The 26335-nt window shown below is 39.2% G+C and overlaps 1 non-coding gene across 1 annotated transcript; it reads left to right on the top strand.

Annotated features, from left to right (window-relative positions):
* Positions 1-12511: 12511 nt before the first annotated feature.
* Positions 12512-12617, top strand: LOC121105467. Its single transcript, XR_005837995.1, has one exon. It is a non-coding gene; the product is annotated as a U6 spliceosomal RNA (small nuclear RNA).
* Positions 12618-26335: the final 13718 nt, after the last annotated feature.

Raw genomic sequence — 26335 nt, 5'->3', positions numbered from 1 at the left:
CTACAGGACTCCTTTATGGTGACTGGACAACAAATAGTGACTGATTTTGTTCGTTTAGTTGATTTGTTTTCTTTTGCTTTGCTTAGTTTTTGTAGTCTCATATATAGATTTGAGAAATCAGGTTTATACATTGAGTAACTTCACTTATTTAAGGGAAGATTCGTTTACTTCCTTATTGGTAGTGAGTCTGAAAATGGTATTAGGTGGTTATATGAAATCTATCTTTTCATATAATCTCTAAATGCCTTTCAAGAATTTTATATACTAATCAATAAAAAAGCCATATTTCATTTGTATGTTTTACTCAAGATAAAAGAGATAATTTGACATGTTGTTGGGAAGAAATTAATTGGAATGTAACGACACAGAAACCAAAAGTATATGAAAAGGAAAAGATGTGAACGAAAGTGCTAACCTTGACTGAGAACATAAACAAAATAGTAGTTTTCAAAAGGAAAAATGGTGTCATCTCATCAAATAATTTCATTACACAATATAATGTTTTCAAAATAGTCTCAGAATCCATCTTTCTGAAAACTAGGCTATTTTATAAACAAAATCTGGTGTACTGACCTAGGAATTATGACAGAATTTCTTTGTATATTTAATTCTCATCTTGAACACTAAAGAGCTAACTCTTTCTTTTTGGTTGGAGTTCAAATCTACAAGTCACCTCTAAGAGAAAAAGTTCATGAAATTTAGTGTTTGTAAAAAACTCCATAAAAAAACATGTCCTTTGTGGGTTTAGTTTAAAATTAAGCAGGAGTGGCAATATCTAATGAATAATAATTTATTTTCTTTTTAAAAAGTACTATTACCACTTCTTGAAATATTTACATATAATATTTTATATTTTCCAAATGTTTCAGGTATCCTTGTTATTTTTTTAACTTAGTAAATAGTTAATAGACACTGTGTGCCAGGCAAAGTCCTAGGCACTGGGGTTACAAAATAAGCAAATACAATCCCCTCTTTGTCCCCTAATTGGTAAAAGAGATATTCAAGTTTATAGTTATCACAATTTTTTATACTATAGGGTGATACAGACTAAAATACAGACTAAGTAATGGTGCTTAGATTACATGGATGGGGGAACATCAAGTCTTAGGGACAGAATGTCAAAAAGTCTGATCAGAGAACTGAAATCAAAAGGAAGTGAAAAAATGTAAAGGACGACAGGAGGGGGGCTAGGAAAGCTGTCTTAAATATGGGAAACAGCTTTGCAGAGCCCCAGTGGTGAGAAGGAGCACAGAACATTTTGGGGGACCTAAAGTGGCTCCTAGCAAGATGTGGGCGGTGAGTGGTGGAAGATGTGTTTTTGAAGATAAGCTAAAGACACAACAAGAAGCCTCTTAGAAGCCATATGAAGGATGTGGGGCTTTGAGCAGGGAAATAACATGATTAGATTAAGCCTTTCGAAAGATTGTTCTGCTCAAAGAGAAATTTAGAGGCAGAATTAAGGTGAACCAGCCCAGAGGCAGGAAGAGCAGTGAGATGATTACTACAAAAATTTGGGTGAGAAATGATGATGACCTAAATTAGTTGAATACTGTTAGGGATGGAGAGGAGTGGTCTGATTTGAAGATAGTAAGAGAGCTGACCAGAACTTGGTGATTGATTTGATGTAAGGAGTGGGTTATTCAAAGAAAGCAAAGTTGACAAGAAAGCTTCTGGCTTTAGCATCTGAGTAAATGGGATAGAAGACATAACAAGCGCAACTTGGATACTTAAGGGATGTCCAAGTATAACGATGCAGTCAGCATTCAATCGTGCTGGTCTACAGATGAGAGTGAGCTGTACTGGAGAACTAATGTCACTGAAGTTGCATGGAGAGCAAGTAGACGAGAAGAGAGCAATTCTGTGAGGTAGATTGGTGTTACCTTTTGACAAAAGTCATCTCACAGGAGAGAACAGTGTTAGAGAGAAATCTTGGCCTAAGATGACTAAGCAAAGTATCCAATTGAGAATTGCTATATCCTGCCATTCTGGCCCATCAGCTCATTCTGACTTTCACAACTGCATGTCAACAAGACTAAAAAAGTCACAACTGCATGTCAACAAGACTAAAAGGCAGCTTCAGAATAAAACCCTCCCAATATACACAAGAAAAAGTTTAAAAATGGTGCCACCACAAGCATGGAGTCACATTATGTAACTAAGAGATAAAGGAAATGTTTAAAATTTATAGGACCATTTATTCTTCAGATCCCAAGGGAACCACAAGATGGAGCACATAGTGATAAGATCAAGTATGAGGGATAAGACAATGTGTTAGATGGTGGACACAGTGTATTTGGGGTGTTTGTCCTGCATCAAACAGAGATTCCAGGAGAGATTTAGAAACCTGAGGTGAATCTGTGTATGGAGATCAGTGCTGGACACGGCTTGAAAAGCTATCAGTATTCAAAGTGGTAGTGAAAAGCTTGTAAAAGGGTGGATTTGCCATAGATACTGAGCAGAAAGACACTGTTCGGTCCTCATCACTCCGCAGGAAAGATGTTTTTCATCCCTTTCAAAAATTGGGTGAAGACAAGGAAAAGCTAAGTAGCTGGCTCGATAGGCAGCAAATGGTGAAAGAAGAGCTTGAAGTCTAGGTTCCTGACTACAAACCTTGCTATTTCCACTCACAATAGTAAAATATTATCAACAATAATGATTTTTACAATGCAGTTTGGTAGCCTCCGGGATATGTAGGCACCGAAAATGCAGAAAGCATTCTCATAGAAATGCTAAATTAGGCAGTCAGGATTTAAATGATCACTAAGTCTTTCATTCAACTGTTATTTTCTAAAACCATACCAAAAACCAAAACAAAAAGTTTAATTTCTAGAAACCTTTAGGCAGAATTGCTTGTTGAATCCATTTCAACAATAATAAAAAAAAAAATTGTCTTTTTGGAAAAAAGAAAACTCAGAGCCACACAAGTAGAGGCTCATTATCAAGAGAATGATCACAAAATCATGTCTTTCATTTTGAAAAGAGGAGTTCCATCAAGACAAACATTTCAGAAATTCAGCCAGCGGCATTCCAGCATTTTATTTTGTTTTTAACTAGCTGAAATTTTATTATAACAAACAAGACAGTTAGTACCATTCAATTCAATATCATGGAATGTTCCAATATTTAAATTTAAAACAAAAAGGAGAGACTAGAAACATTAAAAAGGAAGAGCCAAAATATTCACTATTTGGAGACAATTTAAGTGAAACAGGTAGGAAAAATCTTCTGTCATGTTAGCTGTAATAATTCTTATTGGTTATATAAGAAGTTGATCTATTTTTGTAAACCAATCTTGGTTCCAATTACCTTTTTAAATTCTGTTACTATTTTTTTTGGTATTTTAGTTGATTCTCTTGGATTTTCTATGTAGGTGGGTGAGGCAATTTTAAGAGTTCGCCAAAATCATTTTATTTACCTGTTGGGCTTACATGAGGATTCTTTCCTGCGTCTCTTCCAGAAATGTGGGGCAAATGACTGAGTTGTGAGAGCAACAATAGTTATGCACACCACTTCATTGTGGCCAAAAAAATCTCCCAAATTATCTTTCACTCTCTTCTCTATTTGCCTACTAGATGGTAAGACACAGAGAATCTAGAAGTACTCATTGATAATGGCAGACCTATCAATCTAGGTTTCCAAAATGGCTGGGTCAAACAGAACACCAACCAACTTGGTCCACATTGTACTATGATGTAAGGAAGATTTGAGGAATGTAACTCAGCATCAGAGAATACAAATCAAAAGCACAATGAGATACCACCTCACACCAGTCAGAATGGCTTAAATTAACAAGTCAGGAAACAACGAATGTAGGCAATGATGTGGAGAAAGGGGAACCCTCTTACACGGCTAGTGGGAATGCAGGATGGCAAAGCCACTCTAGAAAACAGTGTGACGGTTCCTCAAAAAGTTGAAAATAGAGCTACCCGAAGACCCAGCAATCGCAATACTAGGTAAATACTCCAAGGATACAAATGTAGTGATCTGAAGGGGCACCTGCACCCCAATGTTTATAGCAGCAATGCCCACAATAACCAAACTATGGACAGAGCCCAGATGTCTATCAACAGATAAATGGGTAAAGAAGATGTGTGTCTACACACACACATACACACACACACACACACACAATAAATATATACACATATATACACATATATATGTGTGTCTGTATATATATACATATATACACACACACAATGGAATATTACTCATTCATCAAAAAAAAAAAAGAAATCTTGCCATTTACAACAATGTGGATGGAGCTAGAGGGTATTATGCTAAGCAAAAAGAGTCAATCAGAGAAAGACAATTATCATATTATTTCACCCATATGTGAAATTTAAGAAACAAAACAAAAGAGCATAGAGGAAGGGAGGGAAAAATAAAACAAGACGTAACCAGAAAGGCAGACAAACCATAAGAGACTCTTAACCATAGGAAACAAACTGAGGGTTGCTGGAGTGGAGCGGGGTGGGAAGATGGGGTAACAGGGTGATGGGCATTAAGGACGGCATGTGATGCAACGAGCACTGGGTGTTATATACAACTGATGAATCACTGAACTCTACCTCTGAAACTAATAATACATTGTATGCTGATTAGTTGAGTTTTAATTAAAAAAAGAAACTGCTTCTATCTTCATGATAGAAGTGAGTTGAAAAAAAAAGATTTGGGGATTGTTTGTTACAGCATCTAGTGTAACTTACCTTGACAAATACATGAATTAACATAAAATGTAGAAGACATGTATTGAGGCAAAACTAAAAGTTTGCTCAAAGAACTATACCATGTTATCGACACAATGAATCAGTATTTTAAGGAATATAAAATCAATAGATTAATCTATAAATCCATTTAATCCCAATAAAAATCCAAAAATACATATTATGGAAATTTTTAAGTTAAGTCAGAGATCCATATAGAAGAATAAAATAGCTAAGATAATTCTGAAAAGTCTAAGAAGAGAAAATATTTAATTTCCCAGATACAAAAACTTATTTTAAAGCTATAAAAATTAATACAGATTTATAATTTTTCAATCAGTGAAATAAACTAAAAAACAAGGCAAAAATCATGTTTATATAAAAGTTTATGATTAAAGAAGCATACGAAGTCAAAATGGACTACTTAATAAATGATTAACAATTTAAAAGTCAAAATAAAAAAAACAAAGATACCAAAATAGATTAAGGAAATACAGAAGAATATGTTTATGACCTCAGGGTAAATAAATTATAAAAATTAAAAAGCATAAATAGTGTCCAGATTGTTTGAGGGAAAATCAAATCAAGGGGAAAAAAAGAAATCAACCCATAATAAAATGAGCAAAAAATGTAAATTGGGAAAGTAAAAGATGAAATTAAAATGTTAAATAAGCAAAAAGATGCTTAACCTCACATATGATCAAGAATATACAAATTCAAATGATACGGTAGAATGTTTTACCCACAAAATTAGGAAATTTAAACAAATTTGATAATATTAAATGTTGGCAAGAGTTTGAATCAAATATTGGCAGGAAAGTGAAACCCCAAGAAATAGAATTACAAAATTTGTGTAGGTATTGCTAGACATTATGGGTGAGAGAGTAAATTGATATAGTCACTCAGGAAAGCAAATTATTTTTTTATTTTATTTTTTAAAGATTTTATTTATTTTTATTTATTTATTTATTTATTTATTTATTTATTTGTCAGAGAGAAAGAGTAAAGCAGGGGGAGCAGCAGGCAGAGGGAGAAGCAGGATCCCTGCTGAGCAAGTAGCCTGACGCGGGACTCGATACCAGAACCCTGAGATCATGACCTGAGCCAACGGCGGACGCGTAAACAACTGAGTCACCAAGGCGTCCCTCAGGAGAGCAATTTAACAATTCAGCAGTATCAATTAAACCTCCCGATAAGCATGCCCTATGATTCAGAAGTTATACTTGTTTGTTTCTTTGCTGGATAAAAACTCACTGTGTGCCTAAGGAGGCTGAATCAAGACATTCATTTCTACATTGTTTGTATTACTGAAAAATAACAACCTAAGTGTCCATCCTAGGGGAGCAGTTAAATAAACTTTGGTCTATTGCTCTGCATTAATTGTAAAAAACGCCATAAGCCTAAATGTAGTAACATGGATACAAGCCTAAGATACATTATGGGAAGGTAGAAAGTGGTGCTCCTTACGTCTGCAGCCCAGTGATGGTGATATTCACATTTTCTGCCCAGCACCTGGTTGCCAGGCTTCATACATATTGAGGAGCAAGATATAGGGCATCTGATTGGTGGCATGAATCATGGTTGCAGTAGTGAAGTCCTGAAGCAAACGTTGTGGTGGCAGATTCCTGATTTCCCAACTAATTAACTATGGCAGAGATACAGGACCCCTTGGCAGGCCAGTAGTGCCTTGTTCTTCTGGGGCTCCTTCACAGAAGCCAAGCCTAAAGACTGTTTTTCTAGATCATCCAATTCTTTTAGAACCATCCAATTTCCTGTGTTATACCCCTTTCTCTTAAACTAGGCAGAGAGATTTCTGTTATCTGCAACTGAACCTTGACAGATCTAGTATTTGGTTCCACAGAAGTGGCTCCGGGCAACAGATTTTCAAGGGTGAGAATTTGAGATTGTTTACATTTCATTTGTTGGTTTTGTGCAGTGACAATCTGGGTAGCATTAAAGGAAAGGATACTGATAATCTAAGGAAACTTAAATTATTCCTTGGAATAAAATGCTGCTTCAAGGTGTGGTGGTGCTGGCAGATGACGTGGTGACTGTCTTTATATACTGCATGTGACATGTGAAACACAAGGACTGTCAGATAGAATAGTCACCTCCCAAAACCCCAGTGAACATTTTTTATTACAGAGTTAGGGTTTTAAATTCTTAGTCCCAAGAATGATCAGAGAATTAGGAAGTTTATATGACTATCCTAACAAATCTAATCTCTAATGGTTTCAATGTTTACGTAGTAAAAAACCAAAGGCAGAGACAAACTTTCAAATACCTAAATTACAAAGAAGGTTTAATCAATCTCTTATTTGAAGGTCGTAAAAGTTAAGACATTGACTGGGAAATAGCCAAACCCCAAGAAATGGAATTATCCAATTTTGTCAGATACAGAAGGTAGAGAATGTCTTCAATCCCTGAATCCCGCTGAGCCGCCCTCATTCTGTCTAATGAAATGAGTCCTTCCCAGCTAGAAGACATGGACTGATCTCACTGGAGATAGTTATTTGCAAGAGAATGCCACTTCTAGAGCCCTGCCTCCCCATCTATCACGGCCTCCAGACCTAAACTGAGAGTCGTACCTCAGCATTCCTCAGAGGACCAATTGTAAAGTCAAACTTGGAAGGGAAGGATGATCTATAAAAGAATTGTAAAAATGTAGTCATTTCTATCAGAAGAAAAACTGGAGAATATGCACAGAAATGAATTCTAAAGTTTTTAGAAAAGGGGTAAAAACAGACGATTTTGCTTCTTGCTGAAAGTATCAACATATACACATGAAAGATTCTTAATTCAGTGCTAACTCAAGAAGCCAGAAGTATCTCCGTACAGACAATCAAAACCTGACTCTAATGGCAATTGCAATGCTTTTGTCAGGGAGGAAAACCTTCCTCTACCCTATGGTCCTTCTAGCTGTACTTAGAATCAGATTGACATGAGACATATTATAAGCATTAACAGGAAAAAGTGAAAGTTAATAGGCATATGTACAGGGAACACACAGACATGAAATTCCAAAGACAATGAGGTAACATGAAGCTTATATGAACTAAGGAGAGGGGTAGGGTCAGAGGATACAAAGGGGAGGAAGACCATAAGCAGGAAGGTAAAAGGACATGTTTTGAAAAACAAAGGTTGCCCTATTATGCAGATAAGTTTCTTAGGTAATGGGGAGTCTTTGTTAATATCTCTCCCCCTGGTACAAGCTCTCCTTTTCAATGTAAATTGAAGCCGTTGAAGGGGAGGCAGAGAGCTTTTCCTGCATCAGCTGGGTTTTTATTACTTTTAACTAAAAATAATCTTTATGCCAAAGTGGCCCATCTTGGGGTAGCTGTCGTTAGCCCCTACATTCTGCATATGTTGACTCATTTATTCTTCTCAATGACCCCATGAGGAAATTACAACTATTATCCTGTGGAATAGAGAGAATAAATAACTTAACTTATATAATACAGCCAGCAACCAAGAGATAGGACTTAACCATTACTCAGAAAGAATATACCAATTCTACTGAGGATTCTTTCCCACATTCTACCCACACCATACCATGCTATAGAACTATCTAGGAGGACACATGTTGTAAGCATTAGTAAAAGCAAACAATGCTTTTCACCTTCTAAGAAAGTCACCCAAACGAATGTAAACTTAACAACGAACAGGCAATCAATAAAGATAAGACATAAAAATGAGGGCAAAAAATAATAAAAAGAGAAATAAATACAAAGAAGAGGAGCCAACATCATTGAAAGGTATAGGTAAGACAACAAAGGTAAAGCAGATAAATAAAAAAGAATTCTTCAGGGGCGCCTGAGTGGCTTGGTAGGTTAAGTATCTGCGTCAGCTCAGGTCATGATCCCAGAGTCCTGGGATCAAGCCTCCTCTTGAAAGTAAATCAGGGTTCACTTCCTGTTAGAATCATAAAATCATAGACTATTAAAGCAGGAAAAGACCTCAGAAGCCATCTAATGCAAACCCCACCTTTGCTTTGATGGTTTATATCCCAAAGGGTTCTATAAGGAGCTTTCTAACTCATTTTCACAAACCTGTTTTCGTGTGCTATCAAATAATATGTGAGCAGTTCGGGGAATTCTCAGAGATCATAAGCAGATAAGTTCCATGTACTCCTAGTCATTGTGTAAGGGCCAAAATAATTGATAATATTTTTCACATTAGGAATCTTGATGATAACAAGTCATAACTTTAAAACGAAGAGAGTACCCTGTCTCGATGTTGGAGGAAAACAGTAGCCTGGAAATTATCTTCCTAGATAATGTGGACAGTGGTATGAAATGTCTAAGAAAAAATAGCCATTTCATTGCTATGACAATGTTTGACCCTTATGTATTTAGTGGTCAGAGAAAGGAAGCAGCATCCCTTTTGGCCAAGGAGCAAATTGTTTAAATGTCTACTAACTTAGTCATATTAGTTTATAGCAGTTTTTTATCAAAACAGATTCCAGAGTTAATTTTGACATGTTTATGCCTGCTGATTGAGAAGATGTCACTTTTTTCTTAAGACTGCTCCTTTTGTTTACATATCCAGCTGGCACTTAGCATTGCCTCACCACTCTCATCTTTCACTTTCCAGATCCTGTCTCATTTCTGTGTGGTTTACAGTCCAATTAATTATAACTAACAGATTGCCTGGAACCTGTTTTATGAAAATGTGATTATATGGTGTCATAGCAATATTCTCTAAATTTGACAAGACTATACTATTCGGTTGAAGGAATCCTGTATTTACATATAAAGGGACAATTACCTTTAAACCATGATAAATGAACATCATCAAATTATACTCTTTCTTTCTTGTAAACATGTCAATTAGGAGATTAAATGATAAAGAGAGTTTTGACCTGGATTGCAGAATAGTGAGGAAAATGGGTGGTTGCACTGAGTAATGTATATTAAGGACATATATGTCCTTCTTTTCTAAAAATATAGAATAAAAATGCATTTAGAAAAATATCTAAGAGAAAACAGGTTTCAAAAATCATAAGAGATACTATGAAAAAAATTTATGTCAAAATTTAGATGAATGAAAGGATGGGTTTCCAAAACTGACTTAGGAAATATAAAATCCAATAAGCCAAATACCCATTAAAGAAATTAAAAGTCACCTTATCCCAAGGGAATCAGACCTAAATAACTTCAATGGTGATTTTGAACAAATTTTCAAAAAAGGGGTAATCCCCATATCATAAATTTGTTTCAAAAAATAGAAACATTGGAAAAGCTATTAAGTTATTTATAAAATTAAAATAAACTTCCTGCCAAAGGCAGACATGAAGAGCCCAAGAAAAGAAAGTTATGGACAAATTCACTTATGAACATAGATGTACAGATGCTAAATAATATACTAAAAACCTGACTTTGAGAGTGTATAAAGAATACACTTTAATCAAGTAAGGCTTATCCCAGGGGGCACCTGGGTGGCACAGCAGTTGGGAGTCTGCCTTTGGCTCAGGGCGTGATCCCGGCGTTATGGGATCGAGCCCCACATCAGGCTCCTCTGCTAGGAGCCTGCTTCTTCCTCTCCCACTCCCCCTGCCTGTGTTCCCTCTCTCGCTGGCTGTCTCTATCTCTGTCAAATAAATAAATAATTAAAAAAAAAAAAGTAAGGCTTATCCCAGGAATTCCTACATAATTCAACATCAGAATATCTAATATTATTATTCACTATATTAGCAGAAATGAAGGTGATAAGACATATGATCTCTCAACATATACATTCATCAATAAATGGAGGGAAATAGGCAAACATTCATAATAAAAACACTTTGTACACTAAAAATTGAATGGAATTTCCTTTGACCTTCCTTCTTCCTTCACTTAAAGTGATAAACTTCAGAATTACTTACACTATATCAGGAATAAGAATGTCTGCTATTATGGCTCCTCTTTAACACTATGCTATTTTTTTAAAAAGATTTATTTATTTATTTTAGAGAGAGAAAGCACAAGAGGGTGGTGGAGGCAGAGGGAGAGACAGAATCTCAAGCAGACTCCCTACTGAGTGTGGAGCCCAATGTGGGGCTTGATCTCAGAACCCTGAGATCATGACCTCAGCCAAAATCAAGAGTCAGAAGCTGAACTGACTGAACCACTTAGGTGCCCCACCATTATGCTATTTTTAAAAAGCCATCATAATCTGAAAGGAAAGACAAAATTATTCTTCTTTGTTGATGGTACCTACATAGAAAATACAATAGAATATCCATAAAAAGTATTAAATTTATATGAGGAATTAGAACAGTTTCAAGATAAGTTATCAATACATAAAAATAAATAACATAACTAAAACCGGAATAATAATAGAAAATTAGGTAGAAAAAATTTATATTAGGAAAAAAAATACAATAGTCCCAGGTTCAAACCTAATAAACATATGCAAAACCTTTTGAAGAAAAGTTTTAATAAAATTATTGAAGAACACTATCAACCCCAAGAAGTGTTGCTTATGCATATGCTATGGTCCGACATGGTAAAATTGAGAGATACAAAAATTTAGGAGTCCCAAAGACAAACCACACAATAAGGAAAGAGCAAAGGATATGCACAGGCAGTTTACATAAAAGGAAATTTAAATAATCGTAAACCTATGCATGCAACTGTAGCAACGTAACTTTGCGGACTGCAAAGAGAATAAACTCTCAGACCATTGACAGTTCTTGACACCATCTCAAGAACTGATAAAACCAACACACACACACAAATCAGTGAGACTACAAAAGATTTGAATAAAACAACTAACCAACATGACTTCAATCACAGATAAAGAACATTACATTCAATACCCGAAGAAATAAATGCAAAAAAATAGATATATTTTAAAGTTTATTCTGGGTCACAGAGCAAATCTCAACACATTTCAAAGAACTGAAATCCTAAGTGTATGTCCCATGAACAACATGGAATTAAATTAAAGATAACTAGAAAAATCTCTAAACGTTTGGAAATCAGGCAACATGCTTTTAAATAACCCACGTTTAAGAGAAAATCCCAAGGCAAATTAGAAAATATATAGAACTGAACGATAACAAAAAACAACATTATCAGAATTGGTGGGATGCAGCAAAAGCAATGCTTAGAGGGATATATATTGATTTAAATATGGATATTAGAAAAGAAAACAGATATAAAATAATGACCTATACTTCTAACTTAAGAATGTGGAAAGGGAAAACAAATTAAACTCTAAGGAAGTAAGATAAAGGTAATAAAAATAAGTGGTGAGGGGCACCTGGGTGTCTTAGTCAGTTAAGTGTCTGCCTTCTGCTCAGGTCATGATCCCAGGGTTCTGGGATAGACGCCCATGTCCAGTCCAGGTTCTCTGCTCAGCAGGGAGCCTGCTTCTCCCTTTTCCTATGTCTGGCTGCCACTCCCCCTGCTTGTGTTCTCTCTCTCTCTCTCTCTATGTCAAATGAATAAATAAAATGTTATAAAAAAAATAAGTGGTAAAGTCAATAAAATAAAAAAATTAACAAAGCTTTGGCTCTGATTCTTTGGACACATTAAAAACACTGACCAACACTTAACAAGAGGAAGAGAACACAAATGCCTAATATAAGGAATAAACAGAAGGCATCCAGACAGATCCCATACACATCAAAAGGATAATAAGAGCATATTATAACCAACTTTATGCCAAGAAACTTGAAAAAGACAGTGCACAAATTCTTGAAAAACACAATTTACCAAAAAATGACCAAGAAGAAATGGAGCATCTGTACACGTCTACTTCTTTAAAAAGAATCAAATCCATTATAAAAAAATTTTTTCATGAGAACTTCAGATATAATGGTCACTTCGGCAGCACACATACAAAAGTTAGAAAGATACAGAGAAAATTAGCATGGCTCCTGTGCAAGGATGACATGCAAAACTCCAGGTGTAGATTATTTCACTGGTGTATTCTTCCTACAAGTGAAAGAAGAAATAATGCCAATCTTACATAAATTCTTCCACAGAATAGAAAAAACAAGCAACTCACCAACTCCCAACTCATTTTATGACTCAGCAAAACTCTGATACTAAAACCTGAAAATAACTAAGAGAGGAAAATATGGGCCAACATTTCTTATGAATACAAATATGAATATATTAAATAAAACCTTAACCAACAGAATCTAGGTTTATATAAAAAGGATAATACACCAAAACTAAGTGAAATTCACCTGAAACTCAACCAATATAATTCACCTAGTAAATGAACAAGGGAGATAAACCATGTGATTACTTCAATAAATACAGAAACATATTTGAGCATATTCAACACATGTTTATTATTTAAAAGAAAATACTGAACATGCTAGAAGTAGACAAGAATTTTGTTAATCTGATAAAAGATATCTACAAAATAAAATCTTAATGGCCAACATTAACATGGTAAAATATTGACCACTCCATCCCCCAATCCCTGAGAATGGCAGGCAAACAAAATTTCCACAACCACCAGTTCTATTTGATATTGGAAGTCCTAACTAGTTCTAAGAAGCAATAAAAAAAAAATTTTTTTTTAAGAATAAGAGATTGAAAAGTAACTAATAAATTGTTATTATTCACAAATGATATAATTGTATATATAGAAAGTTCAAAATAATTTACAAACGATTAGAAATTGTAAGTGAATTTAGGAAGGCTGCTAGATACAAGGTAAATATACTCTGTTTCGTGTTTATCCCACAGAGGTAGGTATAACCCTTCCCAATTAAGAGGTAGAATATTGAGGCTGATGACATTCCAGAGACCTAGAGAATTTGAAAGAAAGTTTATTGTTAGCACAAGGGACTCCTAGTGAGAGCAGGAAGGGCACCAGCAGGTCCAGGCATGCTTGAGCAGAGCAGAGAGAGTAGGTTAGGCCTTTAGAGTGGCAAGGGGGCGGGACCAGGGACAAGTTCCTGAGGGAGGGCTGGGAATTTGCCAAGTTTCAGTTTCCCACATGTCCCAGAGGAGGGAGCTCATTTGGATTTTCTTATCAATTATGTCTAGATATGGAGCAGAAGGGACAAAGGAAGCTGGGTCTTATAAGAAGTCAGAAGTCAAACATCGAAACACGGAATCAGACTCTTACATGACCCAGATCAATTTGTATTTGAGTATTTCAACTGTATTTCTGTATACGAGTAAAAACAAAAAGAAAAGCAACACGCTTGGAAAACGAAATTTCGAGGGACGGTTATTTATAGGGGCATCAGAATGCATCGAATCCCTATAATAAATCTAATGGAAAAAATGGAAAGATCTTTAAACTGTGCAAACTACTAAATATTACTGAGCAAAAGGAGAGGATTTAATAAAAGAGGAATATGCTTTGGTAATAGACTGAAAGATTCAATGTTGTTAAGATGTGGATTCTCCCCCATATTGATTTATAGGTTTAATGCAATTGCAATAAGAAATATTGGGAGGCCTTTTGTGGTGTTGACAAAACTGCTGACGAGTATGTGAGTATGCAGTTTGAGCCAGAGGACTGAGCTGGGGGATTAGAATGGCAGGCATTCTCAAGCTGAAATTACCTCGATGAATTTATCCTATGCTAGGAAAAAGAATTTCTAGTAGGAACATATATTCTTATTTGTAGATCAGAGCACACTTTTCTCTTATAGACACTGCTGAAGATGCTATACCCATGTTGGCCTCTTGATTCTTTTCTTTCATGGTGACCAATCTCCCCTCTGATGGACATCTCTCTTTAAAATCAGTATATTACATCCTGCAAACCCGGTACCGATGAGGTCATATTTAATTCCAGCTAATAGCTTGACCTTCTCCCCACCCCTAATCTTATTAGCAGGAAAGAGTCTCTCCTCCAAGCCTTTTCCTTTTCCCACCCATTTCCGAATTGTCTAAGAACTTTGGGGCTTACTCCACGTACATAATACTGCTTCCAAAAACAAGGCAAGGCATGGAGAGAGCTAGAGGGCAGCATCGCTGTTGCTTCTGGCTGCCATGCAGTGGCCTGGTTCGCAAGCAACCGTGGAGTCAACATGTCCATTGTTGCTGGGGCACCACAGAAAGCTTTCCATACAGGCTGCAGAAGAGCGCAGGAAGGGTGCAGTCTATATAATTCATAATTCAGTGCTCAGCTAGCATTCCCCAGGCACAAGCACCATACAAGACAATGCATTTGAAGGCCTTCGAGCCTCAGACATATATTGGGCTAAAATCTGGTCCCTCTACCAAAACTTTTTACCATGGTGTGCGCCTGAGTTACCCACCCAAATAAATACCCACCTAACCCCCAATAGTACTTATTGCATTAGGAAAAGAAAAAAAAGGGGGGGGGGAGGAGAGATGCACTGTTCAAGAAATGTGGTGTTCACAGCACATGGAAAAGGCGATGCGACTACTAATGCAACTCCCACCTCCACCCTACTTCACCCCCCTCCCATTTTCTTGAATAAAAACAATGTTTTAAGAAAGTGCTCTTCAGACTGTGGTCCAGGGAGTCACTGCAGCAGTTGGATACACCTGGAAGCTTGTAGGAAATGCAAATTCTCAGGCCCAATGGCTGACCTTTTGAATGAGAGACTCAAGGGCAGAACCTAGGAATCTGCATTCAACAAGCATTCCAAATGACCCCATGCACAATACGGTTTGACTAGCACTGTCCTAAAGTGTTTTGCTATCTCTTTATACAGTAAGAACAGATGTGTTAATATTTTCAGTTTACAGCTCTGACTCAGCCAAGGAGACATTCTATTTAAGAGCCATTTCTACTCTTCATAACTCCCTAATTATGCTCTTAAGAGTTGGAAGATTTGAAAAGTGCAGCCATTTTCTGCAAGAAAATGCTACCTTTAGACAAACACTTGCACACATGGAAATCCAAGGGACCGTGAAAGAGAAATTCCACTTTTCCCTCGAGTCACCCGTTGGTCTAAACTGAGTGGGTAAAGCGATAGCGGCCATTGCACATGAGTGGGCTGCCATCTTTGGCTGCAATCCTCTCAGTCTTTTTTTTTTTTTTTAAATCCTCATTCCATCTGCTATATCCTGCCTCCTCATTGTCATCCTATGTACATTCAAAACAATAAATATCGTGCATAACACACTCTGCCACAAAGGAACTCAGGAGCCCTTGATAAATCATAAAGTTGGCATTTCTAATTCTCGGCACATTCCGCCCTGAGCTATTAGAACGTAGGATTTTGGACAGCAATACACATTTTTAAAGAGATAGGGAAGGAAGATAAGCACAGATATAAAGACGCTCAGCATTTGACAGTATAATATAAACAGACCATCTAAAAAATTTCAGGCTGTTAGGGATACCAAGGGGTGGGTATGAGGAAAGGAGCATCAGTGACCCCCTTACCCTTAACCATAAAAGCTAACAGAAGGGCTGCAAAAATCTTGGAAAATATTGCCTCTTCCACGCACTGTGAGCACCAAATTTCTTGAACAGTGCATCTCTCCTCCCTCTTTTTTTTTTTTCTAATGCAATTTAGTACATGGAAAAGTCCCAAAATCCAGGCACGAAAAATGTCACTATGCATCCAACATGAAGTTAAAAACCGACTACATTTTCCTGCTTAGGTTACACCAATGCTTTAGTTTAAAAAGCTGGAGGAAATTTTTCACGGACTTAAAGGTTTGCCAAAATTTCCTCATTTACCTACTAATCCCAGGTACAGAAGCCATACCTTCTACCGCCTCTGCATTTGAGACGGATCCTTAAGTAGTAACCCCCTCCCCGCTTCCACCCCCTGTCTTACTTTGCTCTCCACCAGAAAGCTGTTTGGCAAATTACAAAGAATAATGTGGTCTTTTCTGACAGTTTGGCTTGGGAGCCCCAAATGTAAACTCACATCACTGCTACCAATGAATGATTTTATTCATTGTAAGGCACTTATTTTCTTTTATTCAAATACGCTTTTTAAGACACGCAATACACCGAGAGGAAGTGGAAGAGGTTTATTGCAGAAGGGAGACTTACCTGGTGATCTCTACATTAAAAATATTAAAAATTACTCTAAAATTCCCATTTAGAACTGCATTCCTTTTTTGCATATTCAAGCCCTAAAACATCAAGGTGTATGTGGGCGTGGGTATGTTTATGGTTGTGTGGGCCTGGTTTGTTTAGGGAGAGGTCCCACTTCACCATTGCCACCCAGTCCGTCTCAAAACCGAAGGTATTCTGAGGTGCCCCTGGGTTACCTGGAAGTGAATTCACCATACTTCAGTACCAGCACGTCTCTCTTCAAAATGTGGCTCAGGAGTCACTAAAGGAAACCACACAGTGTTAAGACTAAACATTCTTGAGTAAGCCTCAGTTATGGCAAGTTCAACAGCCTGGCCGTTGAGAAAGCAGTTACCGAAATTTTCCAAATAAATAAAGCAAACAAGTTACTTCAGGAAGAAGTTCACATCTATATGATTTATAATACTGGGAGTTGGCCCATTGAGGCAGGAGGAACCCAGTGAACCAGCAGTAAACCAGAGGCCACCCAGGCACTCGGAGCTGCCTCCAAGGTTTTAGTTCATGTTCAATCATCTACTGAGTCCTTGCGAGGAGTTCCTCTGTTTGGGAAGGTGATGGCATCTCACAACATCCTGCAAGACCTACTGGCTTGAACTTTATCATTCAGTCTCTAAATGGGTTAATATTAACACGGAGGGGGGGGGATAGGAATCCTATTTAGAGGCCCCTGGCAGCAAGCAAATAGAGAAAAAAAAATACTCCTCCAAAATCAATGTTTGCTTTGCTGAGGGCCTGCTCAGGTGTACATTGGAAACAATTCTGTCTGTCTCCCACAGTGAAGTCACCCTGCAGCCTCGTGTGCCAGCCAGGAGTACTTAGCAGTCCAGAATCAACAGGTTGCTGCTGTGGAATGGTACCAGAACACAGGGGCGACAAAGGATGGAAAATGTTCTGTGCGACACAGCAGCCTTGACGGATGATGATGATAAAAGACGAGAAGCACCCTGAAGACTCCTGCCTCTCCTGACCCCCATCCCCTCACCTCAAAACAGGTACCATTTCCAAGGATCATTCTAACCATTAGGGCGAAAGCTACTGCTCTGTAGCCGGTCCCCACATGGCATCCTCAGGCCCTGCTAAATTAAAGCACACACATACACACGCCACCCTGCATGCTATATACTTACGTAGGAGGATAGTATGTGTTGAGGCAGATACAGAAACAGATTTAGCCCCCATGTATCTTTCTCCCTCGGTACATTTTAAACGTGTGTAGAATTAGAAAATAAAGCACATAAAGGGCATAAATTGTGTTTGACTACTATTACCCAATATATGTCCTCAGGCGGAGGCATAAACTCCTGCAAATGGGCTGGGGAATGAATTAAAAATTGACCTAATACTATTAGGTCAATAACAAGACACAGAGTTTCTAAGCTCCTAGGTAGGAGTTGTCCTCCTGTCTTTGGTTCACCATTAGATAGTTAATACAGTGATGGCAGTTTTTGCAAAAATGATATATAACCAAACTCTAGGTTCTATCTCATAGAGGATTAGAGGTGTAAGTATAGACAGTAAGTAGTAGAAGAAACATTTCCATTTAAAATAATAGTCCAAATATTCATCTAGGTGAAAACAGCACACCAGATATATGTGATTATCTTTGAGAATGTCAGGTATACACAAAAATATTTGCACTGGTTATATGTCATTCTTTTTATGACACATGACTTTTTTTTAAAAGATTTTTTATTTATTTATTCGACAGAGAGAGAGACAGCCAGCGAGAGAGGGAACAAAAGCAGGGGGAGTGGGAGAGGAAGAAACAGGCTCATAGCAGAGGAGCCTGATGTGGGGCTCGATCCCACAACGCCGGGATCACGCCCTGAGCCCAAGGCAGACACTTAACCGCTGTGCCACCCAGGCGCCCCGACACATGACATTTTTAACGACATTCTACAGGCAGGGAGAAATAGCATACGTTATAAAGATGGGAGAAACTGTTTTTTAAAACAAGACAATTAATGATCATGAAGAAAAGACTAAAACCAAACAATAAAATCAGGAAATGGAAGCCACTCATGAGAAGAAAACCTGAGTGCCAAAAAGATTTTAGAGAAGCTGAATGTTCTTCAATGGCATAATACACAGGACACAGGAAAACCATGCTAGAGTTAGAATAAGAATGTGGAGAAATTAAAACAAATCATGTCTCTCCATCAGAGTATAAATAATAAAAAGGCATCTATAGACTTAAAAATGAAGAGCAAAAGTCATGACAATGTCAGAATATTTCGTAAATTTAATGAATGAAGTAGAGAAAAAGACGGGAAAGAGAAAAGCCTAGACTTCCCCTGGAAGTTCTCAAGACTCTGACAAAGCAAGATGAGGGTGTGTTGTTTTCTCCTACAACTGTATTTACTTTTAAAAGATTAATAAAATGACTGCCAAGCTCGGGAACCCCAAAGGGACAGAAAGGTAGGCAGCAGCTCGGCGAAGGTAAGATAACGTAAGCTAGTTCGAAGTCTAACTGCAAACGCTCCAACGAGACTCACTGCAGCGTGCACACCCTGCAGCTTTTCCAGAAGTTAGCACAGCTGAAGCCAGGGTCTGGAGAGCAAATACAATAGGAGATTTCTTTAGATAATGGGGAGCAGAACCCCTAGATGTGGTCCCAGATAGACGTGGAGCGTAGTAAGCTCTAATCCTCTATTTAGCTGAGCCCCTGAGAGTTGGGGGTTGTTTGTAACTACGGCAGAACCTGGTCTATCCTCACAGATACCATGAGGGCAAAGAATCCATCTCCTTCCTCTGGAGCATTCTCACTGTAATTTTTGTGCAGCCAAGATCAAACTCCATCATAGACATCGAATACAGCTGAAGGTTCCGAATGCTCTTTGCAATGTCAAGTGAACAACTGGTTTCATTTCCTTAGAGACTATAGTGTTTCAAAGAGGCAATTGGGGAAATTATCGCTATGTAGACACCAGGGATTGTTTGCGGGCGTCCTATTAAAACTTAGATTCTTCAATTATAAAGAAAGGCAGGGGTGAAGGTCACATAACAAGGGATGTGAGTATAGTCCAAGCACAATTCAAGAGTGTGTGTTCGTGATGAGGGGGGCTCAGAACAAAAAGAGAGAATGAACAAGAAGTGACAGTAGCAATGGCCAGGACCAAGGCAGGCCGTCACTTTCTAATACAGAGCCGATGTTCACTGCATTTGAAATCTGGAGAGCACCTGCCTACGGGCTTGCCTCCTACCGTGTGGAAGGCATGGGTCTCCAGTTCCGGCAGCCAGCCAACAGTTGTGGTGGGGGAGGATCAGAGATAACCAAGGATGAGCCCGGAAGAGACTGTATCCAAGAGATTCCAGAAGGAATAGCAACGGCAGATTTTTCTTTCTTTCTTTTTTTTTTTTTAAAGATTTTATTTATTTATTCGACAGAGATAGAGACAGCCAGCGAGAGAGGGAACACAAGCAGGGGGAGTGGGAGAGGAAGAAGCAGGCTCATAGCGGAGGAGCCTGATGTGGGGCTCGATCCCATAACACCGGGATCACGCCCTGAGCCGAAGGCAGACGCTTAACCGCTGTGCCACCCAGGCGCCCCATCAACGGCAGATTTTTCTTAACCAAAAGTAAATAAGCTCAACAAATAGTCAAAGATGACGTTACTGGTTTCTTGTTTAACAGGTAAATGAACCAGAGAGAACTCCAGAGAGCCCCCTCAAATCTTTTGGGGTTGCTTGAATCTCTACACTGGTACTCATGCTGATGAAAAGGACTTTTGTGTTCTCCTTCCACATGCCTCAGCATTATTGAAATGTGTACAAAGGGCATGCATTACTTCTCCTCACTTGAGAGAACAAGGTTAGACATCTAATGGCAACGTGGACAATTAGGCACTAAAGAAAGATAATGGGAAATGCAGCCAAGTAACACATAGAAAACGTATACAGTATGTGACAGATTACAGTTGCGCCCCCCTGAGCGTGTGGAGGGAATAGAAAGGGTCTCCCCTGAGCTGCAGTCCGAGTTGTTGCTCAGAACCATTTCTGGCCATACATCAGTCTTAATTAGTCACGAGGGTACAGAAGCACAGACTACTCAGCACCTCAAGTCCCAAGATAGTCACACAATTGGTTAAGGGTGACTGACCAGCTTTGGAAGCAAGTGAAAAGAGAAATACAAGAAATTTAGATCGGGAGACCACCTAAGGCATTCCAAGCGGAACAAAAGATGTCACCAAAAAACCAGAGGGGCAACGGAGATGATTCAGACAAAGGATTTCATGTACCAAATTTTTCTGGAAGAGAAAACTAAACACAGTTTAGTGTTCATAAATGTATATTGGTTTGCAGAGGACTGGGGTGGGAAGAGCTTTGATACGGATTTAAGGCATAGGGGTTGAGGCAGTGACCCCCACTGGCGTGTTCCTCACAAGGTGACCACGTCTCAAAGAGAAATGGACATTAAGGTCAGTTGCCAGAGGAAATTCCACCCTGAAAGAATCCGTGGTATCTTCTTCCCACCCCCACGAGATAGAAAGTGATATTTTCTTCTTTTCAGCTGTTTTTCAGTGACCTCCATAGTGCACTTGAGAGAGCGGAGGGATGTCAGGGTCATAACTCAACTTGAGAACTGTGTGAAGCAAGGTGACAGTTTTCTCAACACTGGAAAATCTAAGAATTTGTCTCACACACAGAACTTAGAGTGCCTGACTCTATGAAGAAATTGACGTTTTTACCTAAAATAACTGTTCAAACTGTACATTTGCTACGTTTTATAAACATCAGAAGGGCACCACTGACACCCAAGTGAAAAATCCCCACCTCGGCCAAACTGGTTTCACATAAAAACAACTTACCTACCAAGTAAAACTTTCTGCACTCCTTGTGCCCAGGGGAATTTGGGGCAGGAGAGCTAGTGCCTCCCTTGCAAAGAAGCAAAGATTTTAACCCCAAGTGGGAAAGATGCTTTTAGGTTGAAATGCTGCTGGCTTGACCATGTCTCTCTTCCTCTTGGGAGCGCAGCGGGTACCTCCCCAATTCCCCTGCAGCAGCCCCACACCATGATTTGTCTGTGGTCCACCTTTTAACTCGCTCTGTATAAACATCTCCCCCTCGCCCGCAGACAGCCGCCCACCTCCGCCTGCCTCCCTGCTCGCTGGCCTCCCCTCCCCGGGCTTCAGCTGGAGGAGAGCTTCGCAAACAACTCGTGCTTTGGGGCTCAATGTTCTTGACGCCTGCCAGTTCTTTCAGGAGGTCGTTTACACGCTTGGCTCTTACTTCAATGAGCGACTCTGGAGCAGCCAGTGAAAAGTGCTTTTACTCCTGAAAAATATTGGAGTGCTTTGTTGCAAATGGTGGGTGAATCCATGGCCCCCCATCATTACAGATAATGGCCAACCCAATGGGATTGAACTGGTGGCTGCTTTGAGGGTGATCGTATTCCCATAAAGGGGGACTCAACAATTTCAGCTCCCAGATTATGTTTTATAAATCATTTGCATGTTGCCCCGATTCATCAAACCTCTTTTGGCCTTGCCTACCTGTTCACCCTCTTGTTTGTAAATTGCCATGGTGCGTAACTCTTAATGGGCCAAAAAAGGCACAAAGCTAACATTTACTCATTACATCCACATAGAGCGTATGAAGAAAAACACCCCCTTGCACACACCCTTTAGAAAAGGCATAAATTTTCACAGGAAAAATATTTCCAGGGGAGCTCTATGTATTTCTTTACTCAGTTGTAATGGCAATATTATCGAATTAGTTTGTGCTGCTTCCAACTTAATATTTTCATTTGGTCCTTTTTCCTCTTAAGTGTACTATAAAAAGATGATTAATCAAAAGAGGAGGGTTCCCTTTGATTAAGGAAGTTAGTTATGAGTGGCTGACTTGATGTAGGTGGGAGGCTTCACTCAGCCATTTTATTTTCTTCTCCATGGGAGAGCTAGAAAAATGGGCCATAGGAAATACTACAAAGAAGGAATCACCGGAGAAGTAAAAACCTTTAAAGGAAACTTCAACTTCCACTGCCATCATCAATAAGCAATGTCGAGAATGTTTCTTTGTCTACATTTTATTGCACATTTAATGGGCCTCCAAGTGCTATACAAACTTAGATATGTTTCCAAAAATCCCATGATGGATTGTGTGAGTGATCGCCATAAAATCATGCTCATTTCATGACGGGGAAGCTGAGTCAAACCTGAACTGTAAGAAAGGAAATTGTTTTCACTATTGTTGAGTTTACTCCTTGAGTCCCACAAACAGCATTTTGCAAAGAAGGCAGTGTTGGGAGCACGTGCTTTGGAGCCAGACGCTTTGGTTAGATGCCTGGGTCTGCCTTTTTGCGAGTCGGGTGAGCTTGGCAAAGTATTTGACTTCTTTATGCCTCAGTTTTCTCATCTGTAAAGTGGGGATAATAATGGTACCCTCTGTCAAGAACTAGTTTTGAAGATTGAGTCCATTTTCAAGAACGCTTAGAATAAGGCTTTCCTTACATAGGAGGTCCAGTAGGGTAGTAGCTGTGGTTGTTTGGTATGAGGCATCAGGATGTATAAATACTCAGTGGAAGAAAGAATGTTGAACAGAGAAAGCATGCACGAGGTTCGTATTAACCTTCTTAGCTCTCATGCATGTCTGTCCACACACCTTCGAGGGTGCTTCCCTGGCCGAGGCAAAGAGCGTGCCCCACGTGGAAGTCATCTCTAATTTTATCCCAAGATCCTCACCTCTTGGGCATCCTTTTTCTGGGGTGCTGGCACTAAGCTTGGGTAACAACGCTCTTCTTCCCCCGCAGAGAGTCTAGCTGTCCTTTACAAGGCCCGTCTCAAGAGCATTTTTCCCTGTTAGAATATCTCTGACTCCCTGCCACAACTGTCCCACCTTGGTCAGGATTGAAGACAAAACCTAATGTTGTAATGTGTTCATTGTCTCATGAACCGAACCTGAAACTTGAAACACATTTCTGTTTCTAAAAGTTTGGTCCTCCCTCCCAAGCCGGGCCCTGTGCCCTTCACACTTCGTGGCCTCTCCTCGTGGCTTGGCGTGCAAAGGAACAATGAACTTGGCACAGACCAAGCGCACACATTTTCTCAGCACAAGTTACCCCATGTGTCCAGTGAGCTCCTCATGGGCCCCAGCGATTCGCCATCTGGCTGCATTCTTTGAGGCATGGTGGAAAAGTCAAATGAAGCCGAATGTTCTCCTGGCACTACCATAGTCTCTTGCACATAAGGTAGTTTCTACCTGTGCCACCCCTATGAGAAGGGCCAAGTGACTGCATCTCTCTAGCCCAGCCCTCTCAGGTATAAAATAGCACTGATAAGACATGCACCTCCGTTGCTATGGGTATTAAAGAAGATACAGCCGTCTCTTATACTTAGTATGACTATTTTTAATGCTTAGTACAGTTGGCCCTGGAAAAACACAGGTTTGAACTGCATGAGTCCACTTATATGTGGATTTTTTTTTTTACAAATACAGTGCAGTATGATAAATATATTTTCTCTTATGATTTTCTTAATAATGCTTTTTTTCTCTCACTTTATTGTAAGAATACAATATATGATATGTATAGCAGAAAATATTAATCAACTGTTTATGTTACCAGTAATAGTTGGCTATTAGTAGTTATTCCTATGGATAAGATTGAGATATTGAATCATAGAATTGCCCCTGCGTCCTGACAATGTTCTGTCTAAAGTAAACCCTCCCTTCTTTGCCCTTCCCTGAGATTATCAATCAAAACCCCAAATCCTATAATATGTTCTAACACCCTCTTAGACACCCCATGGTCCTCTATGATGTACATAATCCCTTGAGGTCAAGAGTAATAAGCTCAACTCGCCCAATTACAGAAGTGGTCCTTGATGTCGTTGGCTTCAGGGCATTGACAGTCGTCATCACTGGCTCCCTGCCACCACTGCCCTTGAAGGATGCTATCATCCCTACAACTGTCTCCAGAGAGAATCTCTCATCCCTACTTCCTGGTGTCATTAGTTTCAAAATGACTTTGTGTCATTACTTAGTAGCCACGTGGGTACTGATGACTGGATATAACCGTAGGAGCAGAGAAAATGAGAAACTGGTGTTTTTCGATTTCTTTGCATCCAAACCAAGATTCATAGAGAAGGGAGTTTCCCAAACATAGTAAGGACGTTTAGAAGGAGAGAGAGGGAGGGAGGGAGGGAGAAAAGAGGAGGGAAGGAAAAGGAGGAAAAGAAAGCCTGATACGTTACTATTAAAGTGACTCCTACAAAAAGTGACAGTAAGCTAAAGAAAGAGGGAGAGATTGCACCGTATTCCCAAAATCCTGCGCTGAGAAGATGCCCCTTCCTCCAGCTTCCAGACACACGGTGATGGCAGAGGCAGGAAACTGGGACGGAGCACTAGCTAGGCCACCATATGTTCCCTAGTGACAAACGAGTCTTTTGGCTTCCCTTCTGCCAGTGAGGATTATGTATGACCACACAGATCAGGAAAGCCCAATAACAGTGGTTTAGATCAGATACAAGTCTCGTCCCCATGTCGTGGCGGTGTCCCTGGTGTCCAGCACCCCTTTACTCGCTGCATCATTATCCTTAGCACATCTAAGTTCCAGAAGCATATCTCTTCATCTTGTCATCTTTACACGTGTATCTCAGCAAGCAGAAAGAAGAAAGGACCAAGAAGGTCTCCTGCTCCCCTTCTCCTCTCAAGAAGGCTTCCTAGAACTCACACGCAGCCCTGCATTATAGATCTGACCGGTCAGACCTCAGTCACAGGCCTACACCGAACTGAGGGGGGGGCAGGGTACTGGAGAATCTAGACGTTTAGCTGGACAGAATATCAAGAGGAGTGGCAGAATGAATGTTGGAGGAGCACTTAGCAGTCCTGACCACAACTCATTGTAACATTTTCGGTGCGCCTGAATGAGCAAATGTACGCCAACTACAGTAACACACCCACTGGAGAAAAAGGTGTCACCTTCGGAAACACGTACCGAGTTGTCTCAGCCAGCTCCCTGGCTCCCTCACTACCACCAGATTCACTAATCAGCTCCAAGCTGGATCGTTAAGGCCATGGCTAGCCTTTTCCTTCTTTTTCTAGATTCTGTTTTCCCAGAACCAGAGGAAGTGACATTGTTAAGCCGACTCCTTGCAACCCAATCAAGAAGGGTAAAAAAGAGTTTGTTTTAAAAAAGAAGATGAAAGCTAAATTAACAAATATGAAACATATTTATTTCACTTCATTCTCTGCCAGAACGTACATTTGCTGTGGTACAGATAAATGGTTCTCAAATTGTGATCTCAGGGCTATTGGTGGTCCCATATGTCCTAGGTGGTCCTGTGGCTAATTACAAATATGTTCTAAAACTCAGCCTAAATGTGTGTTTTAAATTTGTTTTAATTTACTTGTTGAATTTAAATCAAAATATAAGAATCAATATTTTAAAACTGTAACCTCAGCAATGATTATTAATTTGAGAAAAGATTTCTCAAGATTTGTGTGTGTGTGTGGTAGTAGGGTAGGTGGTCCAGTGGGTCTAGCCCAGTCTTCATGTTCGGCGACTGCAAAAAAAATTGAAGGGATGGAGTCTGTCCTTTTTAGCAGAGAGTGATCCATGGGACTACAAGACGAAATTCATCAGTTACAGAGGACCCAACAGTGAGCTTGGTGTCAAAATACAAGAATCCAAGTAGGGTCTGT

The sequence above is a fragment of the Ursus maritimus genome, unplaced genomic scaffold (assembly GCF_017311325.1).
Source record: "Ursus maritimus isolate PB19 unplaced genomic scaffold, ASM1731132v1 scaffold_26, whole genome shotgun sequence".
NCBI lineage: Eukaryota > Metazoa > Chordata > Mammalia > Carnivora > Ursidae > Ursus > Ursus maritimus.
Note: the sequence above shows the minus strand (reverse complement) of the source record. Positions and strands in the feature narration are given on the sequence as shown.